We start from the raw sequence: 8,354 nt of genomic DNA, 5'->3' as shown, positions 1-8,354 counted from the left end.
CCCTTGGACACTGCAGCTCTTTTCAGTTTTTGCTTATACACAATTCATTCTTTGCAGCTAATTAAGCTGAAGAAGCCTGGGAATAAAGTTTGAAACAAGGTTAATAAAGTTCTTTGCCTAGGAAAAAAAAAAAAAAAAAGAAAGAAAGTGAATGTAAAGCCCAGTACCCGGCAAAGATGTCAACTCTGTTTTGGACACTATCTCTGCTCCCATCTGATCCTGGACATTTATTCACAGGGTGCCAGTAGCTCTGCCAAATAGGTAATTTCAAAACCTGGTCCCGCCTCCCTCAGAAATATCAAAATGACCCTGCCAGTTCACAATGATCCTGCCTGCTTCTGAATTTCTAGGTTCTGCTTACCTGGTGCTGAAGCCTAACCCCATTTAGCATCCCTTAACCATCTGACACATAGCATTATACCTCATTTACTCCCTCCTAACTCCCACCAATGTACCCCAAATTAGGGCATACCCTGGTTAGATTGACTCCAACTCAGATTCTATCGTAAGCTACATAATATTCTTTGCAGGTAAAATATATACATTATTCGGATCAAAGGACCCATTTTAATCTTCCTTTCTTCAGCTCACCCCCAAGAACAGGTGGTGATGGGAAAGGGAGGGATACAGCCAAATCCATGGTTATTCTGAGACCAAATGGGGCATCTCTTTAGTACTGAAGACCTGGAATCTCAGAGGTTAGGTCATTCCTTAGGATGGTCATTTGTTTGGTTTTATTATTATTTGTATTTTCAGATGGGAAACACTCCCAATATTCCTGTATGTCTCTCTTCTCAAATGATTAAACATAGATTTCCCACATGACCCAGCAATATCCAAAAGAAATGAAAAATGTATGTCCACACAATAATTGGTACATGAATGTTTATAGCAGCACTATTCATTATCATGAGAAGGCAGAAATGACCCAAATGTCCATCAACTGGCTAATGAGGAACAAAATGTGGTATAGCCATCAGTGGAATATTATTTGACCCTAAAAAGGAGTGAAGTACTGATTCATGCTACAACCTGGATAAACCTTGAAAACATTATGCTAAATGAAAGAGGCCAGTCACAGAAGACCATGAACTATATAATTCCATTCATATGAAATGTCCAAAACAGAGCAGAAAATAGGTTAATGGTTGCTTGGGGCTGAGGGAGATGGGGAGGATAGGGAAGTAACCGTTGAAAAGGAGATGAAAATGTGCTAAAATCGACTGTGGCGATGGTTGCTCAAGTCTGTGACTATATTAACAACCATCGAATTGTACACTTTAAATAGGTGAATTGTATGGTATGTGAATTACATCCCAAAACAGCTTTTAAATGAAAACAGAGAGTAGGGTTAAAATTTATTCAGCAAACATACGCTCACTTTTGATGACTTTTATGTATTAGTCAGCAAATACACATGCTTCAAGTACACCTGTTCTACCCCCAGATTCCAGATTCTTCCCCTAATTTAACTGCTCATCAACTGACTAACCCCCACCTAACTCATTTGCCATCACCTTAAGGTCCCTGGCCAGCGAATGCTCACAGCCTGGCCCCCTGTTAATATCCGTATTTGCTATTATTACTACTCTCTTGGAATTTGCAGCACTGCCTGATTCTGCTACCTCTCTAACTGCTCCTCTTTTCTCCTTTCATGGGTTCCTTTTATTCTTTTTGCCCCCTAAGTCCCATCCTCCCTCTTTTCCATCTCCACTCTCTCGGCAGGTGCTCCTCAACTATGCTTTCCATTCCGAAGCTTCCCAGATGGATGTCGGTCTGGACCTCTGGGAGCATCTCTTCAAGTGTTTAAACACCACCGGTTCAGAACTGCCTCTGCCCTCTCCCGGACTGCATCCTCTCCTCCTCCCTCCCTCACTTCAACTGCAGGCATCCCTGTCCTCACAGCCACGCACTCAAGCAGGAAGCCTGGCTGTGTTGAATGCTGGGCTGCTCCCGCCGCCCGGAGACTCAGCACTCTGCCCCAGCTCTGGGGTTGTTGGCGGCTGATGGCTCAGCTCAGTCTCTCTTTGGGAGTTATACTTGGTGGAGGAAACACACCTGGTCCGATATCATGCCCCCTTCCTGGTGGCAGCGTGTATCCAGTGACTGGTCCAAGTGAAAGTGTAGAGCTCCATAGCCTCCTCGCCCTAATTTGATCCAACTCCACAGGGCCATCTTGGCCCCCACAGGACCAGCAGCATGGCAGTTCAACTCCTCCCTTTGCCCAGGGCTGCTTCTTCCACCGTCCTATAGGTGTTGACCCTGGGAGCACTCCCCAGTGAACGTCCCACACACGTCTCCTTCTCAGTGTCTGCTTCACATGGAATCCAACCTGCAACACTGTCAGTCACCTTTGACTTCCTCAATCTCTTCTCCTCTCAATGAAAAGCCACTGTCAGTGTTCTGTGAATCTGTGGCTCCCCGATCAAGCCCAATGCCATGCTGAGTTTAGGTCATTCAGGACAAAAAAAAACAAACAAGACAAAACAAAACAAAACAAAACACCTGTCTCCAGTTGGCCAGAACACTAAGACTTTCAGAACTGAGAATTTTGGGAATAGATTAGCTTTAGGTACAGCTGGATCCAGGGTTCAAATGACATAAGCAGTTTTGACTTCATCCTCTTCTTTCCTTGGCCCTGCCTTTTGCACTTGGGGCTCCTTTCTCAGAAAAGCTCTCTACCCCTCCACTCACAAGGAGGCTGCACATTTCTCAGTGGAAAGCAAATCCTACCAAAGCACAGGGACTCAGAAGTTTCAGTTGGAGCCTCACAACATCAAACAGATTCTGATTGGTTCATGCTCCCATCCTTGAACCAATCACTGTGGCCAGGAAATGATGCTCTTATTGGACAGTCCGAGTCGCATGATCAACCCTGAAACTTGGATGGCTCTACCTGAAGCAGACCGACTGAGGGTCGGGAAAGCGCTGGTTCCTGCAGAAGAAAATTGGGTTGGGAACCCAAGCAGTGAGAGGATGTTGGGAAACACAAGCAATAGGCTTTGCTGCTGTAATCGCATTTGGCAGCCCCTGCAGCAGCTTCCTATGCTCTTCCGGCTTCAAGGTTCTATTTCTGTACCTCTCATCCATCCTTCAGAGCTCTGAAACACAGGCACCATCAGGTATCTGCTTAACAGTCTTCAAGAGGACAAACGAATAAGGCCACTGTCAGGCTAGCTTTCAAGGTCACCTTCCTCCCATGTGCCCTACACGTGTCCATCCTATACTTTTGGGAGCTTAAGAATCAGGGGGCACCTTGGTGGCTCAGTCAGTTAAGCACCTACCTTTGGCTCAGCTCATGATCTCAGGGTCCTGGGATTGAGCCCCGCATTGGGCTCCTTGCTCAGTGGGGAGTCTGCTTCTCCCTCTCCCTCTGCCCCTCTCCACACTTGTGCTTTCTCTCTCTCTCTCTCTCAAATAAATAAGTAAAATCTTAAAAAAAAATCACCTAGAGAGGAGCACCTGGCTGGCTCAGTTGGAAGAGTACAACCACTGATCCTGAGTTCGAGCCCCATGTCGGTGTAGAGATTATTTAAATAAATAAAACTTAAAAAAAGAAAGAAAGAAAGAAAAAATCACCTAGAGAACTTATTAAAACAGATTCCTGGGCCTCAAACCCAGAGATTATGATTTGGTAGAGTTGGGGGTAGGGGATCCTATGAGTTTACATTTCTAGCAATTTCCCAGGTCATGTTGGAGCCGCTAGTCCTAGGACCACATTCTGAGAACCATAGTTCGTGGGTGGCATCTGCTCCAACATAATAGACCTCACATTTTCCAGACACACCCTAAATTTTGTATCTTCTGGGACTTAGCTCAGTCTCTTTCTTTTATTGATAATGCCCTTCCCACAGTCTCTACCTATTGAAATCCTATCCTTCAAGGCCAAATTCAAATGCCATGTCCATGACATCTTTCCTGATCTAGTCATCCCTTTAAGTCCCATTTTGCTTGATTTATTCCTTTTTAAAAAACGATGCATCATATTCTATATTATATTTAGTTGTACATCTATCTTCATTTATCTAACATATTTCTTTTTAAAATATAAAAAAATTTGTTTTTTGTTGTTGTTGCTGTTTTAGTTGATTTATTTAAGCAATCTCCACACCCATTGTGGTGCTCGAACTCATGACCCTGAGATCAAGAGCCACATGCATGCTCTACCAACTGAGCCAGCCAGGCACCCTGCCTTTTTTTGTTTTATTTTGAATAATTATAGAAATGGTGAAATGTTTGAAAAAATAGGAGAAAATAAACACACACACACACACACACACACACACAAGTCAACTTTGGGACAATCGGGGGATTTGAATATGAATCGGGTATTATGTGACATAAAGGAATTATTGTCAATTCTGTTTGGTGTAGTAAAGCAGGGTGGTTAGGTTACCAGAGGAGGAGAGAGGGAGGGGGTTGGGTAAAATGGGTGGGGTGGGCGGGATGGGCTTTCAATTATGGCATGAATAAGTCACGGGGATGAAAGGCACATCACAGGGAATATAGTCAGTGATGTTGTAATAGTGTTGTATGGTGACAGATGGCGGCTACACTCGTGGTGAGCCTAGCAGAATGTATAAACTTGTCAAATCGCTGTGTTGTACACCTGAAACTAATGTCACATGGTGTGTCAACTATACTTCAATTAAAAAAAAAATCCTTCTTGGTTAGAGATACCTAATGAAGTATCTGTTGGTGGAATGGGATGATGTCTGGGATTTGTGTTAAAATACTCCAGCAAGCAACAAGAAATTGAAGGACAGACAAAACAGAATGGGGAAATGTTACCAATTGTTGGAACTGGATCCATGGGGGTTCATTATTCTCTGCTATATTTGTGTGTTTGGGAATTTTGCCGTAATAAAAAGCAAAGTAAACAAAATAAAAATGCACCTATATGTGTCATTATATTTATATATATTTGTAGGGAAATAGGAAGAATTAGATTTTAGGGTTCTTTGTATCAGGGACTGTGGTCCTGTTACTCTTTTTATCCTGCCCAGAATCGGGAACAGTGCCTGGATCTAGATAGGGTGCTATGCTCAGTAACCAGCTGTGACGGGAATGCAGAGAAGAGGCAAACGGTAGCCATCGAGTTCCCACGGGTAGTGCTTAAGGCTGGGGGCTCAGTAATCCATGACTTGCATTACAATTTCTAGCGAAACTGGTAACCTTCTAGTTTTCTCATCTGTAAAGTGGCAGAAATTATAGTAGGTACTTTGTAGGGTTTATTCTCTTAACAAATATTGCACTTGACTGAATGCTATGTTCCAGGCACGGTTCTAGCCTTCGGGGACATAGTGGTAAATACCATAGCCGAACATCCCTGTCTTCAAAGAGCTAACATTCTACTAGGGTGAGCTAGACAATAAACAAATAAGTTGGCTAAGTAGAGAGGATGTTAGAAAACACTAAATGCTGTGGAGAAACTTAGGCAGAAGGAGATGGGGTGCTGGGGTGGAGGTGCGGATTGTATTGGCAGTTTTAAAGTGGGGGGGGCAGGCAGGCCCCCCCCTGAGAAGCCACCTTTCAACAAAGACCTGAATTCAGTGAGGGGGTGAGCCCTGTCTGAGAGACCAAATGTCCAGTCCTGGTGGAGGGAAGAATTAAGTGCAAATGTCCTGAGGGAAAACAGTGCCTGGTGTGTTTGAGAAATAACAAGAATTAGCATCATTGTCCATACAGTGGCCAGAGTGTGTACATGACTTAATGGGGGAGACATTATATTCTAAGTCAGGGGTGGCAAGCTTTTCCTGTAAATGGCCACACAGAAAGTATTTTAGGCTTCGTAGGCCCTATGGCGTCTGTCACAACAGCTCAACTCTGCCCCTGTGGCATGAAAGTGGCCACAGACAATACAAAAGTCAATGAACATGTCGGCGTTGCAATAAAACTTTATTTACAAAGACAAGTGCCCCATCTGGATTTGGCCCGGAGGCTGTAGTTTGCCAGCTCTTCCTCTCAATACATCTCTCCCTCCACTTCCTTTTGCCTCTCGCAGTTTGGTGCTATTTCCTGCTGGCTCGGAGTCTCCATGGAGGCCACATCCGGTGGGTTTGTGCGGAGAAATCCCCGCGGGCTGCCAAGCACCGAGCACGCGCCTGTGGTTTTGCTGCTAGTGTCCCTGCCATGCGGGGTGGCGCCCCGAGCATCCGGGCTCTGGAGGGCTCTCCGGGCCTTGGAGCTGAGTCGGCCTTGACCAAGAAAGGGAGGGCGGCCAGGCCTCTCAGGGGAGTGAGGAGGAGATTCGGCCGGGGTCACAGCGGACAGGGCAAGCGCGGGCCTGCGTGAGATGGGTTCTGCGGTCCCGGGTGGATGCGGGCTATGTCCCTGCCGCGGAAGCATCGTTCATAAATTCAGCCAGCCTCCCTCGCTTGCACGTTGAAAATGCCACCTTAATTGTGTGTGCCTTATGATTACGAGCCATTAGAGACCATTAGTGAATGAACTATGAGATTTCAATCGTGAAATGCAGACTCTCTTGTGAAATGCAACCCTCGCTTCACATATTAATTGCTTCTAATTAAGGAGGAACATTTTAGCCAATTAGCTTTTGGAATTTAAGTGTAATCAGAAGGATAATTCGGAGATTTGCTAATTGCTTCCTCCACTGCGGCCGTTTGCCTTTAGTGCAGGCATATACAGTGTGTGCACCTGGTTGTGCACCCACGCGGTAGCTGAGGGGCCCAGAAGTGGTGTAGACGTCGGGCACCCCTACCTTTGAAATTAACACGTAAAACACTGGGGGGGGGGGGCGTGGGCGGGGAAAGGGAGGCGATAAGGGAGTAAGAACAGTAGACTGCACCGGATTTGGGTCCTAAGTCCGACTTGACTCCGGAAGGTGCTGGCTAACGTTGAGATCCCCAGCCTTTTTGGATCTAAGATGGCCAAGGCCTCGGACAGCTTTGGCCTTCCATGATTGCTGACAAATTCGCATGATTCATGATAACCTTCCATGATTCCATGTACGGTGGGAGCTGAATAAGAAAAGAAAAAGCATCCATTGGATAGAGGGGCCAAGCATGCTTATTGACGCTTTGGTCCCAATACAAGTATTATGGGCTGGCAATGGCTCTCACAGCCCATGGATATTTTGAAAAAGATCTTTGTCTCTTGGCGTTCTAGTCCACTCTTTTTTTTCATGCCTCTTCCTCATTTGAATGGTCTTTCCCCAGTTTTGGTGGCACTTTGGCCTTTTCCATGGTATTGGCCTCATTCTCTGGACATCTGAGCCCGTGCCTTCTAGAGGAGAGCTGTTTTCTCTCTCAGCCCCCAGTAGACCGCCTCCTGCTTTTCTCCCTTCCTGCCTCATCTTGCTTCTCCTCTTGCTGCAAAAGAGGCTCTCACCAGGAGTCCACCTACTGCTGCCGCTGATTGAAATTTGTAATTACAAAGATTATCCTTTTGGCATCTTCATGTGGGCTTAAGGCTGCAATCCTCACCAGTCAGAACTTGCTCATCAATGTCTCCTCCATCTACATGATTTTTCTCTTTATAAAAATAAAACCAGTTCTTAACCACCACCCTCCTTTCCACCAGAATCCAAGCTGTTGTCCACTGTGTACAAAGATGTTGCTGTTGACAGAGGTATTTTCTGGGCTTACTTTAGTGTGAACTCTTCTCTGGGTTTATATTTTGCCTCAGTGATAGCTAATATCACACTCCTCCTATGCCCTCGGTCCTCCGTCCTGTGGCTCCGAAGCAGATGAATGAAGAGAACACGCTCCAGGAAAGAGGAATGTAAAGGGGTTCAATCGACTCTGAGAAAGATGCGGCTGTGCGTGCCTCTTCTAGTGACACGGCTCACTGGGGTGTGTCTCTTTGTCAGGGCAAAGGCTCCCTCTCCCCATTGAAAGGCCCATTCTCTTTGCCCCAAGAAAGGGAATTCCTAAAGGGTAGGTGAGAATCAGCGATAACAAAAACACCCTGCAATGTAGAACACCGCACTTGCTTTGGCCAGGCCAGCCTTGATTTGGGTCCTCTCTACTGCTCACTTCTTTAGGTAACAGAGAGCCCTGGGTCCGTCTGTTTTCCTGAGGTCCACCGTGTTCCTAACAGATCAGAACGTCCCTTCAAGATCCCTAAAATGGCAGTTGTCATTTCCTGGCAGGGAACCTTCGCAGAAAATGGTGTCCAACACTCTGTCCATCGTGACAATGTGAACGATGAAGCAGATTTGCGTTCGAGACGTATTCTCATTAGGTGCAACCTTCATTAAAAGTAATTAAAACTTGGCAAATATTCTTTTTGGATGATTAATAGGCCATCTCCACTTCTCCTTTTGGGAGGTCAGTTGCCAGTTACCAAAAATGAAACACCTGCCTTTACATCAACGTGGCTACCGCCCGAAA

Source organism: Zalophus californianus, chromosome 13, assembly GCF_009762305.2.
Source record: "Zalophus californianus isolate mZalCal1 chromosome 13, mZalCal1.pri.v2, whole genome shotgun sequence".
In the NCBI taxonomy this organism is placed as follows: Eukaryota; Metazoa; Chordata; class Mammalia; order Carnivora; family Otariidae; genus Zalophus; species Zalophus californianus.
Note: the sequence above shows the minus strand (reverse complement) of the source record.